The sequence below is a fragment of the Scyliorhinus torazame genome, chromosome 7 (assembly GCF_047496885.1).
Source record: "Scyliorhinus torazame isolate Kashiwa2021f chromosome 7, sScyTor2.1, whole genome shotgun sequence".
Lineage (NCBI taxonomy): Eukaryota > Metazoa > Chordata > Chondrichthyes > Carcharhiniformes > Scyliorhinidae > Scyliorhinus > Scyliorhinus torazame.
This window is the reverse complement of record NC_092713.1, coordinates 308,944,563-308,967,758: the sequence shown is the minus strand read 5'-3', so window position 1 is coordinate 308,967,758 and position 23,196 is coordinate 308,944,563. Positions and strand designations below refer to the sequence as shown.

General features: G+C 52.9%; 1 protein-coding gene across 4 annotated transcripts in view; it reads left to right on the top strand.

Annotated features, from left to right (window-relative positions):
• The first annotated feature begins 14,350 nt into the window (after nt 1-14,350).
• Nucleotides 14,351-23,196, top strand: part of anxa6 (annexin A6) — a 182,446-nt gene continuing 173,600 nt past the window's right edge. For all 4 annotated transcript variants that reach the window (XM_072512738.1, XM_072512739.1, XM_072512736.1 and 1 more), the window contains exon 1: nt 14,351-14,481. The gene's annotated coding sequence lies outside the window, so the exon portion shown is untranslated. The remainder of the gene's footprint in view (nt 14,482-23,196) is intronic.

Below are 23,196 nucleotides of genomic sequence, written 5' to 3'. Positions count from 1 at the left end.
ACCTGTCCAGGGAGTGTTTGATGGGGACAGTGTAGAGGGAGCTTTACTCTGTATCTAACCCCATGCTGTACCTGTCCTGGAGTGTTTGATGTGGACAGGGTAGAGGGAGCTTTACTCTGTATCTAACCCCGTGCTGTACCTGTCCTGGGAGTGTTTGATGATGACAGTGCAGAGGGAGCTTTACTCTGTATCTAACCCCGTGCTGTACCTGTCCTGGGAGTGTTTGATGGGGACAGTGTAGAGGGAGCTTTACTTTGTATCTAACCCCGTGCTGTACCTGTTCTGGGAGTGTTTGATGGGGAAACCAGAGGGAGATTTACTCTGTATCTAACCCCGTGCTGTACCTGTCCTGGGAGTGTTTGATGGGGACAGTGTAGAGGGAGCTTTACTCTGTATCTAACCCCGTGCTGTATCTGTCCTGGGAGTGTTTGATGGGGACAGTGCAGATGGAGCTTTACTCTGTATCTCACCCCGTGCTGAACCTGTCCTGGGAGTGTTTGATCGGACAGTGTAGAGGGAGCTTTACTCTGTATCTAACCCCATGCTGTACCTGTCCTGGAGTGTTTGATATGGACAGGGTAGAGGGAGCTTTACTCTGTATCTAACCCCGTGCTGTACCTGTCCTGGGAGTGTTTGATGGGGACAGTGTAGAGGGAGCTTTACTCTGTATCTAACCCCATGCTGTACCTGTCCTGGAGTGTTTGATGTGGACAGGGTAGAGGGAGCTTTACTTTGTATCTAACCCGTGCTGTACCTGTCCTGGGAGTGTTTGATGGGGAAACCAGAGGGAGATTTACTCTGTATCTAACCCCGTGCTGTACCTGTCCTGGGAGTGTTTGATGGGGACAGTGCAGAGGGAGCTTTACTCTGTATCTAACCCCGTGCTGTACCTGTCCTGGGAGTGTTTGATGGGGACAGTGTAGAGGGAGCTTTACTTTGTATCTAACCCCGTGCTGTACCTGTCCTGGGAGTGTTTGATGGGGAAACCAGAGGGAGATTTACTCTGTATCTAACCCCGTGCTGTACCTGTCCTGGGAGTGTTTGATGGGGACAGTGTAGAGGGAGATTTACTCTGTATCTAACCCCGTGCTGTACCTGTCCTGGGAGTGTTTGATGGGGACAGTGCAGATGGAGATTTACTCTGTATCTAACCCGTGCTGTACCTGTCCTGGGAGTGTTTGATGGGGACAGTGTAGAGGGAGCTTTACTCTGTATCTAACCCCGTGCTGTACCTGTCCTGGGAGTGTTTGATGGGGACAGTGTAGAGGGAGCTTTACTCTGTATCTAACCCCATGTTGATTTTTGTGCCTTTTAGGGGCACAGTTTGATCCCTGTGCTGACCTGAACTGCTTGTCAATGGGGAGTGAAGCTGTCGCTGATCTTGTCTCCACAGTGCTAGATTGTTTCCCCTGAAATCTTTCTCTTCATCAGAACAGACGAATTAGGGTCAGGAGTTGGCCATTCAGCCCTTCCAACCTGGCCGGCCATTCAACATGTTCACGACTGACCTGAGAGTGACCTTAACTCCACATTCCACTGACCCCCGATAACCTTTTACCCCCTTGTCATTTAATATATCTAGGAGCCTGCCTCCACCGCTAATGAATGTTTTGTAGAGTTTAACGTCAGGTTCATAATCCTATATAATTACAGGTAGCTGAACAGATCTTATAAACTGCCTCAGTCTGCATTACCTCGTGATGCTGGAGAGAAAATTGCAAACTCGCAATCGTCAGTGGTGGCCACTAGATGGCGGTGACACCGTACTCGATCCAGTGCTGTGCTAATCCTGTCAATTTGCGTCGATTATGGTGAAGCCATTGGCAATGGTCAGAATAAAAACCCATCTGGTTCGCTAATGTTCGATGAGGGAGGAAATCTGCTCGCCGTACCTGGTCCGTCCTACGTGTGACTCCAGAGCCACATCAATGTGGTTGATTCTGAAATGGCCGAGCGAGCCACTCCGCTACAAGGGGTGAAACCGGAGAGGCTACCCGGCGGCATTGAGCTCGGCACTGGAAACAACAGCGGCAAACCCACCGCTTTCGACCCTGAAAAGTCCTCTTCCGAACATCTGGGGGGCTGGTGCCAAAGTTGGGAGAGCTGTCTCTCCGACTCGTCCAGCAACATCCTGACACAGTCACTCTCGCAGACACTTACCTTACAGACCATGTCCCAGGCACCACTATCGCCATTCCTGGGTGTGCACTGTCTCACCGGCAGGTGAGAACGGAGTAGGGAGAGGTTGAAGATTTCCGAGAATCAGATATATATAAAGAACTTATGGGGGCAGAGGAGACGCTGACCGAGGAGCTGAAGCTTAAGTGGCAAGAGGAGCTCGGAGGTGAGATAGAAGAGGACTTATGGGCGGAGGTGCTGAGTAGGGTAAACGCGACCGCAACATGTGCTAGGCACAGCCTGATCCAATTCCAGGTCGTCCACCGGGCCCACATAACTGGCCCGGATGAGCAGATTCTTTGGACTGGAGGACAGGTGCGCCAGATGTGCGGGACGACCAGCGAACCATGTCCACATGTTCTGGGCATGTCCAAAACTCAGGGGGTACTGGCAGGGATTTGTGGACGATATATCCCGGGTACTGAAAACAAGGGTGGTGATGGCTCCAGAGGTGGCAATTTTTAAGGGTTTCTGAAGACCCGGGAGTCCAGGAGGAGAGAGAGGCCGACGGTCTGGCCTTTGCTTCCCTGGTAGCCCGGCGACGAATTCTGCTCGCATGGAGGGACTCAAAAGCCCCCGAAGTCGGAGGCCTGGCTAGCGGACATGGCGAGCTTCCTCGGTCTGGAGAAAATTACGTTCGCTCTGAGAGGATCACTGTCAGGGTTCGCCTGTAGGTGGCAACCAATTATCGGCGACTTCGCGGAAAATTAATCGTCAGTGAGGGGAAAATGTAAAGTTACACTTTAGTAGGAAGAATAAAGAAGCTGAATATAATTTAAATGGCGAAAGGCTGCAGAACTGAGGGAGTTGGGCATAAATCACAAAATGTTAGCATGCAAGTTCAGCAGGTCATGGAAAAGGCAAATGGAATGCTGGCCTTTTATTTCAAAGAGAATGTGAGGCGGTGGTATTGGTGCTGGACTAGTAATGCAGAGACCCAGGGAAATGCTTCTGGGGACCCGGCAGATGGTGAAATTTGAATTCAATAAAAATCTGGAATTAAAAGTCTAATGGTGACCATGAAACCGTTGTCGATTGTCGTAAAAACCCATCTGGTTCACTGATGTCATATTATTGAGGAGAGGGTGAATAGGTTAGGTCTGTACTCCTTGGAGTTTAGAAGAATGAGAGATGACCTTATTGAGACAGGGGGCTTGACAGGTGGCAAGGTAGGACAGTGGTTGGCACTGTTGCTTCAGAGCACCAGGGTCCCAGGTTCGATTCCCGGCTTGGGTCACTGTCTGTGCGGAGTCTGCACGTTCTCCCCGTGTCTGCGTGGGTTTCCTCCGGGTGCTCCGGTTTCCTCCCAAAAGTCCCGAAAGACGTGCTTGTTCGGTGAATTGGACGTTCTGAATTCTCCCTCAGTGTACCCGAACAGGCGCCGGAATGTGGCGACTAGGGGCTTTTCACAGTAACTTCATTGCAGTGTTAATGTTAAACTACTTGTGACAATAAAGATTATTACAGGGTCGACGCTGAGAGGATATTTCCCCTTGTGGGAGAGTCTGGGACCAGAGGGCAGAATCTCAGAGTCAGGGGTCACCCATCTAAGACCGAGATGAGGAGGAATTTCTTATCTCAGAAGGTAGTGAATCTGTGGAACTCTTTACTGTAGAGGCTGGGTCGTTAAATATGTTCAAGGCTGCGCTAGCTGGATTTTTAATCAGTTAAGGGGGTAAGGTAGGAAAATGGAGCTGAGGTTGATCAGATGAGTCATGATCTCAGTCACAGAGCAGACTCGATGGGCCGAATGGCGTGCACCTGCTCAGCCGCTCTCGCAGCATTGGTGGAGCGAGAGACAGAGGAGGGGCGGAGGGAGGTGCGGAGTGGAGGGGAAGAGGGTTGAATTGGATAATAGGGACCTGGTATGGATGAGGAAGCAGGGATATGTGGGGGGGGGGGGGGGGGTGGGATGGGGGGAGTTTGGGCAAGGGGGTAGGAAGAAGCGGAAAGAGGTTTAATAATAATAATAATCTTTATTTTTTTTTTTTTTTAAATTTTATTCTCCTTTTTCACATTTTCTCCCACATTTACATCCATCACCAATAAACAATAATCAGCAAGATATGTCAGTCCCCATAATAACAACGATCCCATCTACCCACCAACCCCCAAACCTCAGCCCGCATGTTTACATAAACAAATGACAAAAAGGAATCAGGGATTACCCGTAGTCACCCTTAATCTACACAGCCCCAACACCCCCACCCCCACCCCAGGTCTCCAGCTCCTCCCGTCCACTGCCTCTTGTAAAACTCCTCCTCCCAACCTCGGCTCCTTCCCCCCAACTTTCCACCCCGGCTAGACCACTCGGACCCTGTTCTGCCAGGCTCCGATGGCCGCAGCCCCTCCCCCCACCTCACTCCCGTCCACTGGCCGGCTTAAACCGGCCAGCGTGGAGGACCCCGCCCGGGTCCCTTTCCCACTTGCCCGGCCCTAGGAAAGCCCAAAGATCCCCTTTTAGCACACAAACCCCGCCTATCCACCTACACCCCAAAGAAATCTCATTTCGAGTGAAAGTCCCGTCCCTTCCCTTGTCCAAATATATACAACATTGGCTCCTTTAGCCCATACACCTGCGCGCAGTGAAACAAAAAAGAAGAAAATACAGTCATGAGGTTACATCGGCACATGGCCATTCCTCAATTTGTCAGTTCTGCCACAGTCCTAATGCTTTCGCAAACTCCTCCGCTGCTTCCGCCGTTCCAAAATAAAAGTCCCTGAGCTTGTAAGTCACCCTCAGCTTCGCTGGATATACAATGCCGCACCGCACCTTGCTAATGTACAGTGCCCTCTTCACCCAGTTAAAGGCAGCCCGCCTCCTTGCCAGCTCCACCGTAAAGTCCTGGCATACACGTATACCAGCTCCAGCCCACTGCACCACCCGCTTCTGCTTGGCCCAGCTCAGGACCTTCTCCTTCACACTGTACCTACGGAAGCACAGAGTCACTGCCCTTGGCGGCTCACTCGCCTTTGGTACAGGCCTCCACGACCGATGAGCCCGATCCAGTTCATATCGGGAGGGGTCCTCCCCCTCCCCCAATAGTTTTGCCAGCATCGCGGCAAAATACTCAGTCGGCTTCGGTCCTTCAACTCCTTCGGGCAGCCCCACAATCCTCAGATTCTGTCGCCGGGATCTGTTTTCCAGGTCTTCCATTTTTCCTCGCAGATCCTTGTTAGTATCCATCACCTTCCGCATCTCTTTGCCCATCGAGGCAAGTTGATCACCGTGCTGCAATAACGTCTCCTCCACTTCCTTCAGCGCCTCCCCTTGCTCTCGCACCTCCGCCACTGCGCTGGCCACCTCCGTCCTCACCGGGGAAACCGCCTCCTCCACCAGCACACTCAAAACCTCCCTCATCTCCTTCCTCACCGTCTCCATGCATTTCGCAATCTGCGCCAACTGCTTTTCAAATTCCGCAGCCATCGCCTTAGTTATTTCTTCAGCCGTAAGCAGTGCGGCCTTCCCTGGTGCTCCAGCCTCCATTTTTCCTGGTGACCCCGCGGTGACCTTTCCACTCCCCGACGGACCTTCAGCTGTTTTTTTTCCGGCCGTTTTCTTGCTCGCCCTCGACATTTTTCTTTGTTCTTTTTTTCCTCCTGTGTCTTCACTGTGCCTCCTCCGTGCCTTCTCCCTGCTTCTGCCGCCTCCGCGGACCCTGGGACCGGGCTTAAAGCCCCGGAAATGCCGTTCCCGAGCGGGAGCCCTCCATTGTGCGGCCACCTCCCGCCCGCCGTCACCGGAAGTCATAATAATCTTTATTGTCACAAGTAGGCGTACATTCACACTGCAATGAAGTTACAGTGAGAGGCCCCTAGTCGCCACACTCCGGCGCCTGTTCGGGTACACGGGGCGAATTAACAATTGTGTGGAATATAAACACCAGTATTGGGCGAGTCTGTTCTTGTGCACGAAAATTCTGTGGAACTGCTGCTAGGCCGACGGGAGCCATCCCACTCAGCACAGGACGCGATCAGGAACAGAACAAGTCATAAAGACTTCTCTGTCTGTGCGACACGTGGTCTCACTTCCAAGGAGGTGTGGATTGTGGAACAGCCTTGAATTCCAATACCCACCGGCACCGAGCTGCTGTTGTTTTTGATGATGGACCTTTATTCCTCACGTTATTATTTTGAGCTTTTGAGGATTAAGCAGGGTATGTATTGAGCTGACCTCTAACTGCCTCCCTGTGGGTGGAGAGGTGGAATTTTACTTTCCGTCTCTCTGAGCACCTATGACAGGTATTGTGTTAATTTCACCGCCTGGTCTGCCCCAGGAGATGGCGGAGGTGCCACCCGCTTACGAAATTCGAGGGCGGTGCCGCAGCAAAGGAAGCCATTCGTCCCATTGGCTTTGTGCCAGTTTTTTGTGAAAAACGCAGTCCAGCCAGCCGCACCTCCCAGCTCGTCAGTCTTCAGTCGCTAGTTCTGACAGAACTGGAGCCTTGCTGAAAGGAGAGATAGGTCCTCAAAGCTTAGCACGCATCCGGACAAATACAAGAATACCAAATTTCAAACAAATTGCGACTTTATACTACAGGAGGAAAGGGTGCCGGTTGGTTCGCGGGTCAATTCTAATCGGCTGAGGAGTTGCCATGGAGAAAGAGGTTGTTTTTAATGACCCGGGGGTTTGGGGAGCCGATCGATCTCTTGTGGCTTTTTCCATGGCAGCGCCAGCATCGATCAGTCGGGTCGAATGGCCTGGTTCTGTGGTGGAAATATTGTGCAACTCGATAGGACTGAACTGAAGGATGCAGCCTCGTGGAGATTGTGGGATGATTGGATTATCTGAGAACTGGGAGTACAGGCACGTCGGGAGAGATCCCATGGTCGGAATATGACACATCCGCTGCGGGAAAAACCGCCACGAGGCAGGCCTGGAACATTCCGGCCCGTACACACCTGCTCCATTTCCTGGCCTCAGTACCCAAGCACAACAACGGCAACTTGCATTTATATAGCGCCTGTAATGTACCAAAAAAAAGGTCAAAAGGTGCTTCAATGGAGCCTAATTAAACAAAATGTGTCACAGAGCCACGTCAGCAGGTATTGGGCAGGTGAACATAAGAACTAGGAGCAGGAGTGGGCAATTCGGCCCCTCGAGCCCACTGCGCTATTCAACATGATCACCGCTGATCAAAGGGTTAAGGGTGTCTTGGAGGAAGATAGAGAGTTGGGGAGTTTTCGGGACAGAATTCCAAATCTTGAAGCTTCAGCAGGAAAGGCAACCAATCGAGCAGCGATTAAAATTGAGGATTCGCAAGATGCCAGAATTGAAGGAATGCAGAGATCCTGGAGGGTTTGGGGCTGAAGGAGGTTTTCAGCAATAGCTGACAAGAGTATCAGCAATATCTAAAGTTCATCCAATGGATATCTCAGACTGCTGAATCTATTTTCCCCACACACAATGCCTGTAGATAGAGAATGTGGACAATCCCCATTAACAATGGAAGGAGTTACCTCTGTGTTATTGTGTCGGGTCCACATTGATAACCATTGTCGGCAGCACATCAGTCAGGGGGTTACAGTCATGTGAAGACATAGCCCTATCTCAGAGGAGCCAACACTCTTCCAGTAACAGCACAGTATCAATGGCACACTTTCCTCAGTCAAGACCCTAGAATGGACACATAATCCTCACCCTAACCCACCCTTCGGTCTCCTCTTCCAGCAGTGTAAAAATACTTCCTGTCCCTTCGGGGTGTGGCTGCCAAAACAAGACGGCGCCATGCCGGGGACGTCATAGAGTTGTACAGCATAGCAAGCCCCTTCGGCCCATCGCGCCTGCACCCTCAATAACTACCCCTAATCTCACACTAATTCCATTTACCAGCACTTGTCTCGTATCCTTGAATGTGATGATGTTTCAGTTGCTCATCCATGTGTTTTCTACAGGTTTCCAGCCTCCACGGACCTTCCCAGGCCGTGCAAACCAGTGTGAGGTCTCCAGCCTCCACTACCTTCCCAGGCCGTGCATTCCAGTGTGAGGATTCCGGCCTCCACTACCCTCCCAGGCCGTGCAGTCCAGATTCTCACCACCCTCCGAGTCCATTTTTCTTTCATTACTCCGTTTGGAATCTCCTGCCCCTCACCCTAACATGATGCCCCCTTGTGATTGGCCCCTTCACCAAGGGTAACCGCTGCTTCCTATTTACCCTGTCCAAAACCCTCATAATCTTATACACCTCAATCATATCCCCCCCCACCCCCTTACCCACCCTCTCTGCTCTAAAGAAAACAATCCAGGTCTATCCAGTCTCTCGTTACAGCTCAGATGCTCCGTCCGAGGAAACATCCTGGTGAACCGACTCTGTCCCCCCTCCAGTGCGATCACCTTCCTATAGTCAGGTGACCACTCTCAGTGGGGGAACTCACAGTGGGGGGAACTCACGGTGGGGAGACTCACAGTGGGGGGCACGCACAGTGGGGGCACTCTCAGTGGGGGGCACACACAGTGGGGGCACTCTCAGTGGGGACACTCTCAGTGGGGGGGCACGCACAGTGGGGGCACTCACAGTGGGGGGCACTCTCAGTGGGCGGCACTCTCAGTGGGGAGCACTCACAGTGGGGGGCACTCACAGTGGGGGGCACTCACGGTGGGGGGCACTCTCAGTGGGGGGGCACTCACAGTGGGGGGCACTCACAGTGGAGGGCACTCACAGTGGGGGGCACTGTCAGTGGTGGGCACTGTCAGTGGGGGGTGCTCACAGTGGGGGGAACTCTCAGTGGGGGGCACTCTCAGTTGGGGGAACTCACAGTGGGGGGAACTCTCTGTTGAGGGGCGCTCACAGTGGGGGGCACTCACAGTGGGGGGCACTCACAGTGGGGGGCACTCAGTGCGGGGCGCTCACAGTGGGGGGCACTCACAGTGGGGGGCACTCACAGTGGGGGGCACTCAGTGGGGGGCACTCTCAGTGCGGGCGCTCACAGTGGGGGGCGCTCACAGTGGGGGGCACTCTCAGTGGGGGGCACTCAGTGGGGGGCACTCACAGTGGGGGGCACTCACAGTGGGGGGCACTGTCAGTGTGGGGCGTTCACAGTGGGGCGATCACAGTGGGGGGCACTCAGTGGGGGGCACTCAGTGGGGGGCGCTCTCAGTGCGGGGCGCTCACAGTGGGGGGCACTCTCAGTGGGGGGCACTCACAGTGGGGGGCACTCACAGTGGGGGGCACTCTCAGTGGGGGGCACTCTCAGTGGGGGGCACTCTCAGTGGGGGGCACTCACAGTGGGGGGCACTCACAGTGGGGGGCACTGTCAGTTGGGGGCACTGTCAGTGGGGGGCACTCACAGTGGGGGGCACTCACAGTGGGGGGCACTCACAGTGGGGGGCACTCACAGTGGGGGGCACTCTCAGTGGGGGGCACTCTCAGTGGGGGGCACTCACAGTGGGGGGCACTGTCAGTGGGGGGCACTCACAGTGGGGGGCACTCACAGTGGGGGGCACTGTCAGTTGGGGGCACTGTCAGTGGGGGGCACTCACAGTGGGGGGCACTCACAGTGGGGGGCACTCACAGTGGGGGGCACTCACAGTGGGGGGCACTCTCAGTGGGGGGCACTCTCAGTGGGGGGCACTCTCAGTGGGGGGCACTCACAGTGGGGGGCACTCACAGTGGGGGGCACTCTCAGTGGGGGGCACTCACAGTGGGGGGCACTCACAGTGGGGGGCACTGTCAGTTGGGGGCACTGTCAGTGGGGGGCACTCACAGTGGGGGGCACTCACAGTGGGGGGCACTCACAGTGGGGGGCACTCACAGTGGGGGGCACTCACAGTGGGGGGCACTCTCAGTGGGGGGCACTCTCAGTGGGGGGCACCGTCAGTGGGGGGCACTCTCAGTGGGGGGCACTCTCAGTGGGGGGCACTCACAGTGGGGTGCACTCAATGGGGGGCACTCACAGTGGGGGGCACTCTAGGTGGGGGGCACTCTCAGTGGGGGGCACTGTCAGTGGGGGGCACTCTTAGTGGGGGGTGCTCAAAGTGGGGGGCACTCAGTGGGGGCCCCTCACAGTGGGGGGCACTCACAGTGGGGGGCACTCTCAGTGGGGGGCGCTCACAGTGGGGGGCACTCAGTGGGGGGCACTCTCAGTGTGGGGCACTCACAGTGGGGGCGCTCACAGTGGGGGGCACTGTCAGTGGGGGGCACTCTCAGTGGGGGGCACTCTCAGCGGGGGGCGCTCTCAGTGGGGGGCGCTCACAGTGGGGGCACTCTCAGTGGGGGGCACTCTCAGTGGGGGGTGCTCACAGTGGGGGGCACTCACAGTGGGGGGCACTCTCAGTGGGGGGTGCTCACAGTGGGGGGCACTGTCAGTGGGGGGCACTCTCAGTGGGGGGTGCTCACAGTGGGGGGCACTCAGTGGGGGGAACTCACAGTGGGGGGCACTCTCAGTGGGGGGCGCTCACAGTGGGGGGCACTCTCAGTGGGGGGCGCTCACAGTGGGGGGCACTCAGTGGGGGGCACTCTCAGTGGGGGGTGCTCACTGTGGGGGGCACTCAGTGGGGGGAACTCACAGTGGGGGGCACTGTCAGTGGGGGCACTCACAGTGGGGGGCACTCTCAGTGGGGGGCGCTCACAGTGGGGGGCACTCAGTGGGGGGCACTCTCAGTGGGGGGTGCTCACAGTGGGGGGCACTCAGTGGGGGGAACTCACAGTGGGGGGCACTGTCAGTGGGGGCACTCACAGTGGGGGGCACTCTCAGTGGGGGGCGCTCACAGTGGGGGGCACTCTCAGTGGGGGGCGCTCACAGTGGGGGGCATCAGTGGGGGACACTCTCAGTGTGGGGCACTCACAGTGGGAGGAAACCGGAGCACCCGGAGGAAACCCACACAGACACGGGGAGAACGTGCAGACTCCGCACAGACAGTGACCCAAGCCGGGAATCAATTCTGGGACCCTGGAGCTGTGAAGCAACAGTGCTAACCACTGTGCTACCGTGCTGCCAGGTCATGTAAGGTCATGGTGGATCCTCTACCCTAACCTCACTTATCTGCGCCATTTGCATATTCTCCAAATCCATTAGAGCTCAAAAGTCAATTGAACCTCACTGTAACACAGTGGTTAGCACTGGTGCTTCACAGCCAGAATTCCAGGTTCAATTCCGGCTTGGGTCACTGTCTGTGCGGAGTCTGCACCTCCTCCCCGTGTCTGCGTGGGTTTCCTCCGGGTGCTCCGGTTTCCTCCCACAGTCCAAAGATGTGCAGGTTAGGTGGGTTGGCCGTGATAAATTCCCCCTTAGTGTCTAAAAAGGTTTGGTTACTGGGTGGACATGTGGGCTTAAGTAGAGTGATCTTTCCAAGAGCCGGTGCAGACTCGATGGGTCGAATGGCCTCCTTCTGCACTGTAAATTCCATGATTCTATGATTGGATTTCCAGAATGACTGAACATCCAGAGCTCTCTGGGGTCGAGAATTCTAAAGGATTAGAACCCTCTGAGAGGAGAAATTTCTCCTGTGACCTCCAGTTCTTCAGCTCGAGGAGACATTTGCTCTGTCAACCTCTCTAAGAATGTTACACATGTCAATGAGATCACCCCTCACTCTGCTGTATGCCAGAGGTGTTCGGTGAATTGGACATTCTTAACTCTCCCTCCGTGTACCCGAACAGGCGCCGGAATGTGGCGACTAGGGGCTTTTCACAGTAACGTCATTGCAGTGTTAATGTCAGCCTGCTTGTGACAATAACAATTATTATATGAGTCTCTCCATGTCCATTTACTCAACCTCTCCTCAAAGAAATGCGCTCCAATCCTGGGTTAAAATGACACTAGTGCCATTCGTGCCACTGATATGGGGAGGGGAAGCAATTGGCCGACTCCACTGCGGTGAGATAGTGCGAGTGACTGTTGGCAAGGAACATAAGAATTAGGAACAGGCGTTGGCCATTCGGCCTCTTGAACCGGCCCATCCAGACAAAAAGATCATGGCTGAACTTGGCAAGAATTGGCAAGTCATGTTGCAGCTGTATAGAACCTTAGTTAGGCCACACTTGGAGTATAGTGTTCAGTTCTGGTCGCCACACTACCAGAAGGATGTGGAGGCTTTAGAGAGGGTGCAGAAGAGATTTACCAGAATGTTGCCTGGTATGGAGGGCATTAGCTATGAGGAGCGGTTGAATAAACTCGGTTTGTTCTCACTGGAACGAAGGAGGTTGAGGGGCGACCTGATAGAGGTCTACAAAATTATGAGGGGCACAGACAGAGTGGATAGTCAGAGGCTTTTCCCCAGGGTAGAGGGGTCAATTACTAGCGGGCAAGGTGCGAGGGGCAAGGTTCTGGGGCTAGATCGGTAAACCAGACGCGGTGAGTTCAATGACAGGTTGCAAAACTAAATTGCACTAAATCTGACCATTTCTGCACTCGGATCATGAAACTGACCTTGAACAATTGCTAGATTGTTATAAAAAGCGAACTGATTCACTGATATCCTTAAGGAAAAGAAATCTCCCATCACTGGTCTGGTCCTGATGCTACGTGACTGACTAGTGAAGCATTCAGGGAGAGACAGCATGTCTGACTTTAATAGTCTCCCCTATTTTCCCAGAGCAAATTCAATAAAAGGCTTTGATTGTGCTCCAATGTGATGAATCATGGTTGAACAGCCTGATTGGGCGGCACGGTAGCACTGTGGGTAGCACTGTTGTTTCACAGCTCCAGGGTCCCAGGTTTTATTCCCGGCTTGGGTCACTGTCTGTGCGGAGTCTGCACGTTCTCCCCGTGTGTGCGTGGGTTTCCTCCGGGTGCTCCGGTTTCCTCCCACAGTCCAAAGATGTGCGGGTTAGGTGGATTGGCCATGATCAATTGCCCTTAGTGTCCAAAACGGTTAGGTGGGGTTACTGGGTTAGGGTGGAAGTATGGGCTTAAGTAGGGTGCTCTATCCAATGGTCGGTGCAGATTTGATGGGCCGAATGGCCTCCTTCTGCACTGCATCCCTAATTGGCAATTAGGGATGGGCATCACAGTAGCATCGTGGTTAGCACTGCTGCTTCACAGCTCCAGGGTCCCAGGTTCGATTCCCGGCTTGGGTCACTGTCTGTGCGGAGTCTGCACGTTCACCCTGTGTCTGCGTGGGTTTCCTCCGGGCGCTCCGGTTTCCTCCCACAAGTCCCGAAAGATGTGCTGTTAGGTGAATTGGACATTCTGAATTCTCCCTCAGTGTACCTGAACAGGCGCCGGAGTGTGGCGACTAGGGGCTTTTCACAGTAACTTCATTGCAGTGTTAATGTAAGCCTACATATGACAATAAAGATTATTATTATTAAATTCTATGATCCCATGATTGGCACCACATGCACTCACCTCAACATTCCCTCCACCTGGGCAGCACGGTGGCGCAGTGGGTTAGCCCTGCTGCCTCACGGCGCCGAGGTCCCAGGTTCGATCCTGACTCTGGGTCACTGTCCGTGTGGAGTTTGCACATTCTCCCCGTGTTTGCGTGGGTTTCGCCCCCACAACCCAAAGATGTGCAGGGTAGGTGGATTGGCCACGCTAAATTGCTCCTTAATTGGAAAAAATGAATTGGGTACTCTAAATTTATTTAAAAAAACATTCCCCCACCACCGACGGACAGAGGCAGCCGTGTGTACCGTCTACAAGATGCACTGCAGTAAATCACCAAGGTTCCTTCAACAGCACCTTCTGAACCCACGACCACTACAATCTAGAAGGACAACAGCAGCAGATACCTGCGAACCCCACCACCTGGAGGTCCCCCTCCGAGTCACTCACCACCCGGACTTGGGAAACATATCGCCGCTCCTTCGCTGTCCCTGGAGCAAAATCCTGGAACTCCCTCCCTTACAGCACAGTGGGTGTACCTACACCTCAGGGACTGCAAGAAGGGAGCTCTGCTCCACCTTCTCTAGGGCAATTAGGGATGGGCAAAGAAAAAAAAACTGGCCTCCCCAACATCTCAAGAATGAACGAGAGAACGACCCCTCCCTGAGAAATTCAATCAAGTGGAAACTGGGAGGGGGGGCAGAATGGTGAAACTGAGAGAGAGGGGGGGGGGGGGGGATATTGCCCCAATAAACCCGGGGAGGACATGGGACAGAATCCTTTCATCCCCTCACCCCCACCCACGCCTCTTGTGCTGCAAAGTTGGCGAGGGGGTGGGCACAGTGTAGAATCTGCAGTGGGTTTTAAATAGAAGCAGCGAATTGAGCCGCAGCAGTCTGTGCGTGTCCACGTCAGGCAGAGGGAGGTGTGGGCTGGAGGTCAGGCGGGCAGAGGGAGGGAGAGGAGCCGCCAGAGAGGCACAGAGGAGCGGACTGACTCTCAGCTCCATCCAGCAGGGTGACAGTAACTCGCGGGGTGAGTAGCAGAAACCACAAATCCACTCAGCACAGTGTAGCCACTTATTTACAAAGATGTTGCCAAAATCCCTGCATTGTATCAATAATGTGTTTATAAAAAAGATACATTTGTATCAAAAGGATACATAAAGCATGTTTTTTCCCCCAAATGGGTGCATTTAATCAGATAGTTTTGAGAAAGATAAACTGTGAACGCATTTTGAAGAAAGCTACATGAAATGTATCTAATTTCCAGACATCCCGAACCTCTGCGCGCAGAAGGAGCGGCATTTAAAGTATGTTCGTTTGAAATTTTGTTCAGAAAAGCTCAAATTGATTTTTCTTTTCTGGGAAAAGGAATTGGTTTGTCCCAAAATTAATTCGAATCCGAAAAAGAACCTTTTTTTGTTTGAGCAGGCGAGGCGTTAGCCAGGGAAGGGGGGTTTCTGTCTTTCTGTTGCAATGCAGTCTGTGGACGGTGGAAATCGCAGCCTTTTAACATTGATCCTGAACTGTCAGCTGCGGGTTGTTCAATGCCAGCTTTCTGAAGACCGGGGAGAATTTTCATTCCAGCAGAAGATCTAAAATGGAGAAACGTCCATTTGCCTTGGAAACAGTTCCAAGCCGAATGGATCTTATTGTGAATTAGCTGAGAAATGGATGCCCCCTGTGTGGGAGGGGTCTGGTTCCGCAGTTGGGGGTCTGGTTGCGGAATTGGGGGTCTGGTTGCGGAATTGGGGGTCTGGGTTCTGCAGTTGGGGGTCTGGTTCTGCAGTTGGGAGTCTGGCTCTGGAGTTGAGGGTCTGGGTTCTAGAGTTGGGAGTCTGGGTTCTGGAGTTGGGGGTCCGGGTTCCGCAGTTGGGAGTCTGGTTCCGGGGTTGGGGGTCTGGTTCCGCAGTTGGGAGTCTGGTTCCGGGGTTGGGGGTCTGGTTCCGGAGTTGGGGGTCTGGGTTCTGGAGTTGGGGGTCTGGGTTCTGCATTTGTGTGTCTGGGTTCTGCATTTGTGTGTCTGGGTTCTGCAGTTGGGGGTCTGGGTTCTGCAGTTGGGGGTCTGGGTTCTGCAGTTGGGGGTCTGGTTCTGCAGTTGGGGGTCTGGTTCTGCAGTTGGGGGTCTGGTTCCGGAGTTGGGGGTCTGGTTCCGGAGTTGGGGGTCTGGTTCCGGAGTTGGGGGTCTGGTTCCGGAGTTGGGGGTCTGGTTCCGGAGTTGGGGGTCTGGTTCTGGAGTTGGGGGTCTGGGTTCCGCAGTTGGGGGTCTGGTTCCGGAGTTGGGGGTCTGGGTTCTGCAGTTGGGGGTCTGGGTTCCGGAGTTGGGGGTCTGGGTTCCGGAGTTGGGGGTCTGGGTTCCGGAGTTGGGGGTCTGGGTTCCGGAGTTGGGGGTCTGGGTTCCGGAGTTGGGGGTCTGGGTTCCGGAGTTGGGGGTCTGGGTTCCGGAGTTGGGGGTCTGGGTTCCGGAGTTGGGGGTCTGGGTTCCGGAGTTGGGGGTCTGGGTTCCGGAGTTGGGGGTCTGGGTTCCGGAGTTGGGGGTCTGGGTTCCGGAGTTGGGGGTCTGGGTTCCGGAGTTGGGGGTCTGGGTTCCGGAGTTGGGGGTCTGGGTTCCGGAGTTGGGGGTCTGGGTTCCGGAGTTGGGGGTCTGGGTTCCGGAGTTGGGGGTCTGGGTTCCGGAGTTGGGGGTCTGGGTTCCGGAGTTGGGGGTCTGGGTTCCGGAGTTGGGGGTCTGGGTTCCGGAGTTGGGGGTCTGGGTTCCGGAGTTGGGGGTCTGGGTTCCGGAGTTGGGGGTCTGGGCTCCGGAGTTGGGTGTCTGGGCTCCGCAGTTGGGGGTCTGGTTCTGCAGTTGGGGGTCTGGGTTCCGCAGTTGGTTGTCTTGCTCCGCAGTTGGGTCTGGGACTGCCTTTGGTGCCTGGTTCTGCAGTATTCGGGGCGTGTAGACTGCAGCGGCCTTCTTAACAGACTCCATGTAGATTATAAATTCTACCCGCTCCTCCCACCTGGGAGATGTGTTCCTCTTGCGAGTGCAAAGAGCAAAAGGATTGAGTTGCACATTATTTAACAATCTCCCAACCCACCTCCATTTATTTACAACTGCACTGATCTGCTCCCCCACCCCCAAACAATTCTGTAAACTGATTGAGGTAGCTTATGGATTGGGCTCCACAACAGATTTGAAGATTGTTGAGTGAGGGAGCAGAATGCAAGTTTGCAGAGTGACTGTGTGTAAAATGACTGGATTGCAGAACAGCGGGTGAAAGCTGGCCTGGCTCCAAAAGCCAGGACAGAATAAAACCTGTCCCTATTTTTTTGATTCCGACAACGTTTTCGCCTCTCCCTAAAACCACAGCATGATAATTGAACCGTTATTACGTATGTGAACTCTGATTAATCTAAATTGTGATGTTTTGGGAGTAACCCTCGGGGCCATTTGTCTGGTGCCAAACTCACGTGGAGTTTTCACGCTCATGTTTAGTAGTTTTAAGTTTCTTAAAAAACAAATTCAGAAGATAATTTAGAGGTCACTGGAAAATTGCAACAGGGATGAATGTTCCTTTTTTAAACATTTTTTTGGCCGATAAGTTTAATTTTCATTTGCGCACAAACACGACCGTGTTTCTGCATTCCTGTTGGAGACCTTGGTAACACAGAGAGAGCGAACTCTGCACTAAATCCTACTGTTCTATAAATGAGGATGGAGTTGAGAATCAATCCACACACTAGTGCCTGACCTGAACAATTTGAAGTCATTCTGGTGCTAACCAGGATTGAGCAGATTTCTTTTTTTATTATTTTTTAAATAATCCTTATTATTGTCACAAGTAGGCTAACATTAAGACTGCAATTACGTTACTGTGAAAATCCCTTAGTCGCCACATTCCGGCGCCTGTTCAGATGCACAGAGGGAGAATTCAGAATGTCCAATTCACCTAACAGACACGTCTTTCGGGACTTGTGGGAGGAAACCGGAGCACCCGGAGGAAAGCCACACAGACACGGGGAGAACGCGTAGACTCCGCACAATCAGTGATCCAAGCCGGGAATCGATCCCGGATTCCTGCCACTGTGAGGCAGCAGTGCTAACCACTGTGCTACCGTGCCGCCCTTCCATGACATGCCTACTCTACCACCACAACCACTAGCCGACTGTCATTTCCAGTTGTGTATTACATTGCGTTATGTCAAATATACAGCAGAAAAAAGTCATTTGACTCAATGGCTCTGTGCCCCCACAAGTCTCCTCTCTCCCAACTCCATCAACATGTCCATAGAATCCTTACAGTGCCGAAGGAGGCCATTTGGCCCATCGAGTCTGCACCAACTGAAAGATCACTCTACCTAAGCCCACTCCCCCACCCAATCCCAGTAATCCCACCTAACCTGCACATCTTTGGACTGTGGGAGGAATCCGGAGCACCCGGAGGAAACCCACGCAGACACGGGGAGGATGTGCAAACTCCGCCCAAGGCCAAAATCAAACCGGGTCCCTGGTGCTGTGAGGCAGCAGTGCTAGCCACTGTGCCGTATCCTTCTATTTCTTTCTCCCTCATGTATCTTTCCAACTTTACCTTGACTGTATCTATCAACCAGGGGCTACGGCAGAAGAATCGATCCAGTCTGGTGTTTTAGGTTTAAAAAGGTTTCGTGTAAGACACTTCCTCCAACTACTAACCCACAAGAAGTTCTCATACCAAAGTGTTCCAGTTGGCTGTATTTATAGAATAGTCACATGTTGAACAAGGTAATCACAAACTCCCGTCACACAGGAAAGTAGGAAGGAACTTAAGCAAGGAGTCAGGAGGGCTAAAAGGGGTCATGAAAAGTCATTGTCAAATCGGGTTAAGGAAAATCCCAAGTCTTTTTACATGTACATAAAAAGCAAGAGGGTAGCTAGGGAAAGGGTTGGCCCACTGAAGGTCAGGCAAGGGAATCTATGTGTGGAGCCAGAGGAAATGGGCAAGGTACTAAATGAATACTTTGCATCAGTATTCACCAAAGAGAAGGAATTGGTAGATGTTGAGTCTGGAGAAGGGTGTGTAGATAGCCTGGGTCACATTGAGATACAAAAAGACGAGGTGTTGGGCGTATTGAAAAATATTAAGGTGGATAAGTCCCCAGGGCCTGATGGAATATATCCCAGAATACTGAAGGAGGCAAGAGAGGAAATTGCTGAGGCCTTGACAGAAATCTTTGGATCCTAACTGTCTTCAGGTGATGTCCCGAAGGACTGGAGAATAGCCAATGTTGTTCCTTTGTTTAAGAAGGGTAGCAAGGATAATCCAGGGAACTACAGGCCAGTGAGTCCTATGTCAGTGGTAGGGAAATTACTGGAGAGAATTCTTCGAGACAGGATCTGCTCCCATTTGGAAGCAAATGGGCGTATTAGTGAGAGGCAGCATGGTTTTGTGAAGGGGTGGTCGTGTCTCACTAACTTGATAGAGTTTTTCGAGGAGGTCACAAAGATGATTGATGCAGGTAGGGCAGTGGATGTTGTCTATATGGACTTCAGTAAGGCCTTTGACAAGGTCCCTCATGGTAGACTAGTACAAAAGGTGAAGTCACATGGGATCAGAGGTGAGCTGGCAAGATGGATACAGAACTGGCTAGGTCATAGAAGGCAGAGAGTAGCAATGGAAGGGTGCTTTTCTGATTGGAGGGCTGTGACTAGTGGTGTTCCGCAGGGATCAGTGCTCGGACCTTTGCTGTTCGTGGTATATATAAATGATTTGGAGGAAAATGTAACTGGTCTGATTAGTAGGTTTGCAGACGACACAAAGGTTGGTGGAATTGCGGATAGCGATGAGGACTGTCAGAGGATACAGCAGGATTTAGATTGTTTGGAGACTTGGGCAGCAAGATGGCAGATGGAGTTTAATCCGGAAAAATGTGAGGTAATGCATTTTGGAAGGTCTAATACAGGTAGGGAATATACACTGAATGGTAGAACCCTCAAGAGTATTGACAGTCAGAGAGATCTTGGAGTACAAGTCCACAGGTCACTGAAAGGGGTAACACAGGTGGAGAAGGTAGTCAAGAAGGCATGCTTGCCTTCATTGGCCAGGGCATTGAGTCTAAAAATTGGCAAGTCATGTTGCAGCTGTATAGAACCTTTTTTTGAAATAATTTTTATTAAAGGTTTTCAATAACAAAATGAGAAAGAAAAAAGAACCCAACAGGGTTAAGTACAAAACACAGTCTAAAAAAGCAACCCCCAAACCCCTCCCCCCCCACTGTACCTAAATAATAAATTAACATTAACACCCCGACTTAACACAACAGGTGTATACACCCCCTCAGACCCTCCAGTGTAAATAACATAAACAAAAATAAAGTAAATCCCCCCCCCCACCCCGAGCTGCTGCTGCCATTGACCAATGTCTATCGTTCCCCCCCCCCCCCCCCCCCCCCCCCCCCCCCCCCCGAGAGCACCCTGTCCTGTACTGTGTGTGGCAGTAGCCGCGGGAATTCCACCACCTGCCATCTGGCAAACACCCTTACCTGTAAGTACCTGAAGGTGTTCCCCGGGGGGAGCCCGTACTTCTCCTCCAGCTCACCCAAGCTCGCGAACTTCCCGTCGACAAACAGGTCCCCCAACTTTCGTATCCCTGCCCTGTGCCACCCCGAAAACCCTCCACCTGTTCTTCCTGGGGTGAAGTTGGGGTCCACGCCGAGGCCCCAACTTCCCCCCTATGCCGCCTCCACTGCCCCCAAATTTTGAGGGCCGTCACCACCACCAGGCTCGTGGTATACCTCCTTGGAGGGAGCGGCAGCGGCGCCGTTGCCAGCGCCCCCAGATTCGTACCCACACAGGACGCCGTCTCCAGCCTCTTCCATGCAGCCCCCTCCCCCTCCATCAACCACTTGCGCACCATCGTCACATTGGCGGCCCAGTAGTACCCACAGATGTTGGGCAGCGCCAGCCCCCCCTATCTCTACTCCGCTCCAGGAACACCCTTCTCACCCTCGGAGTCCCTCGCGCCCACACAAACCCCATTATACTCCTGTTAACCCGCCTGAAAAAAGCCTTCGGGATAAACACGGGGAGGCACTGGAACAGGAACAAAAACCTTGGGAGCACCGTCATTTTGATTGCACCCTACCCGCCAAGGACAGCGGCAACGCATCCCACCTCTTGAACTCCTCCTCCATTTGCTCCACCAGCCTTGTAAAGTTAAGCCTATGCAGGGCCCCCCAGCTCCTGGCCACCTGGACCCCCAAATATCTGAAGCTCCTCTCCGCCCTTTTTAGTGGGAGCTCACCAATCCCCCTCTCCTGGTCCCCTAGCTGAACTACGAACAGCTCGCTCTTCCCCATATTGAGCTTGTACCCCGAAAAGTCCCCGAATTCCCTAAGCATCCTCATTACCTCTGGCATTCCTCCCACCGGGTCCGCCACATACAGCAGCAGGTTGTCCGCATAAAGCGACACCCTATGCTCCTCCCCACCCCGCACCAACCCCCTCCAGTTCCTCGATTCTCTCAGTGCCATAGCCAGGGGTTCAATCGCCAGTGCGAAGAGCAGGGGGGACAGGAGACACCCCTGTCTCGCCCCTCGGTGCAACCGAAAGTACTCGGACCTCCTCCTATTTGTGGCCACACTCGCCATCGGGACCTCGTACATCAGCCTAACTCACCTGACAAACCCCTCCACAAACCCGAACCTCTTCACCACCTCCCACAGGTACCCCCACTCTACCCTATCGAAGGCTTTCTCAGCGTCCATCGCCACCACTATCTCCGCCTCCCCCTCCCTCGCCGGTATCATGATAACGTTCAAAAGCCTCCGCACATTCGCGTTCAACTGTCGTATAGAACCTTAGTTAGGCCACACTTGGAGTATAGTGTTCAATTCTGGTCGCCGCACTACCAGAAGGATGTGGAGGCTTTAGAGAGGATGCAGTAGAGATTTACCAGGATGTTGGCTGGTATGGAGGGCATTAGCTATGAGGAGAGGTTGAATAAACTTGGTTTGTTCTCACTGGAACGAAGGAGGTTGAGGGGAGACCTGATAGAGGTCTACACAATTATGAGGGGCATAGACAGAGTGGATAGTCAGAGGCTTTTTCCCAGGGTAGAGGGGTCAATTATTAGGGGGCATAGGTTCAAGGTGCGAGGGGCAAGGTTCAGTCAGACAGAGTAACCACACTTGGGTTAGCAGAGAGTCAAACTCACAGAGAACTGTGCTAACTGCTACTGGTTCAATAAATCAGATTGAACTAACTTCAAGGTCTGGAGTATCTTTTGGTCAAAGCTGCATCCAGTTGCAGCCTGTGTTATCCCAGAGTACATAACACGACACTCCACACAGACAGTCACCAAAGGCTGGAATTGAACCCGGGTCCCTGTCGCTGTGAGGCAGCAGTGCTAACCACTGTGCCATCGTGCCGCCCATAGCCGAAGTTACAGCAAACTGGCAAGGTGTGTTTACCTTTGGGTCATCTGGAGTGAAACTTGGGCTCGAGCATTGGGCCCAGAATATTTTCCAATTCACCTCAGAAACACCGAGCTGCTCTCTCTCACCTCCAACTCGTCTCTCGGTTAGTAAAATATTCGGAGGTAGTTTTACAGAGATAGAAAGAAGGAACTTGCGTTCATACAATGCCATTTTTTTTAGAAAATATTTTATCGAAGCATTTGTAATTTTAATACGATGCCTTTTACAACTCTCCACAGCACTTTCTGCAACCAGTGACTTGCATAATGAGTGTCTGCTATAGAAAACATTGCAGCCAGTTTGTACATAGCAAGCTCCGGCAAGAAACAAGACCTTGATGATTGGATCATCTGTTTCAGATGTTGGCTGAGGACTAGATATTTTTCACCATGCCAACGCGACCCTCAGTGTCACAGCATCATTTCCACCCAGTGGAGTGGGTAGACGGGTTCCTGGATTAATGTGTCCATAAGACCAAAGGACATAGGAGCAGAATTAGGCCACTCGGCCCATCGAGTCTGCTCCGCCATTCAATCATGGCTGATATTTTCTCACCCCATTCTCCTGCCTTCTCCCCATAACCCCTGATCCCCTTATTGATCAAGAACCTATCGATCTCTGTCTTAAAGACGCTCAGTAACTTGGCCTCCACAGCCTTCTGCGGCAAAGAGTTCCACAGTTCTTCACCCTCTGGCTGAAGAAATTCCTCCTCATCTCTGTTTTAAAGGATCGTTCCTTTAGTCTGAGATGGTGTCCTCTGGTTCTAGTTTTTCCTACAAGTGGAAACATCCTCTCCACGTCCACTCTATCCAGGCCTCGCAGTATCCTGTAAGTTTCAATAAGATCCCCCCTCATCTTTCTAAACTCCCAACGAGTACAGACCCAGAGTCCTCAACCGTTCCTCATACGACAAGCTCTTCATTCCAGGGATCATTCTTGTGAACCTCCTCTGGACCCTTTCCAAGGCCAGCACATCCTTCCTTAGATACGGGGCCCAACACTGCTCACAATACTCCAAATGGGGTCTGACCAGAGCCATATACAGCCTCAGAAGTACATCCCTGCTCTTGTATTCTAGCCCTCTCAACATGAATGCTAACATTGCATTTGCCTTCCTAACTGCCGACTGAACCTGCACGTTAACCTTGGGATTCCTTGTTCAAGATTCTCTTAAGTCCCTTTGTGTCCTCTGCACAAGAGGGTCGCTGCAGGAAGTGCAGCTACTGCGGCTGTTTAGCACAGGGCTAAATCGCTGTCTTTGAAAGCAGACCAAGGCAGGCCAGCAGCACGGTTCAATTCCCATAACAGCCTCCCC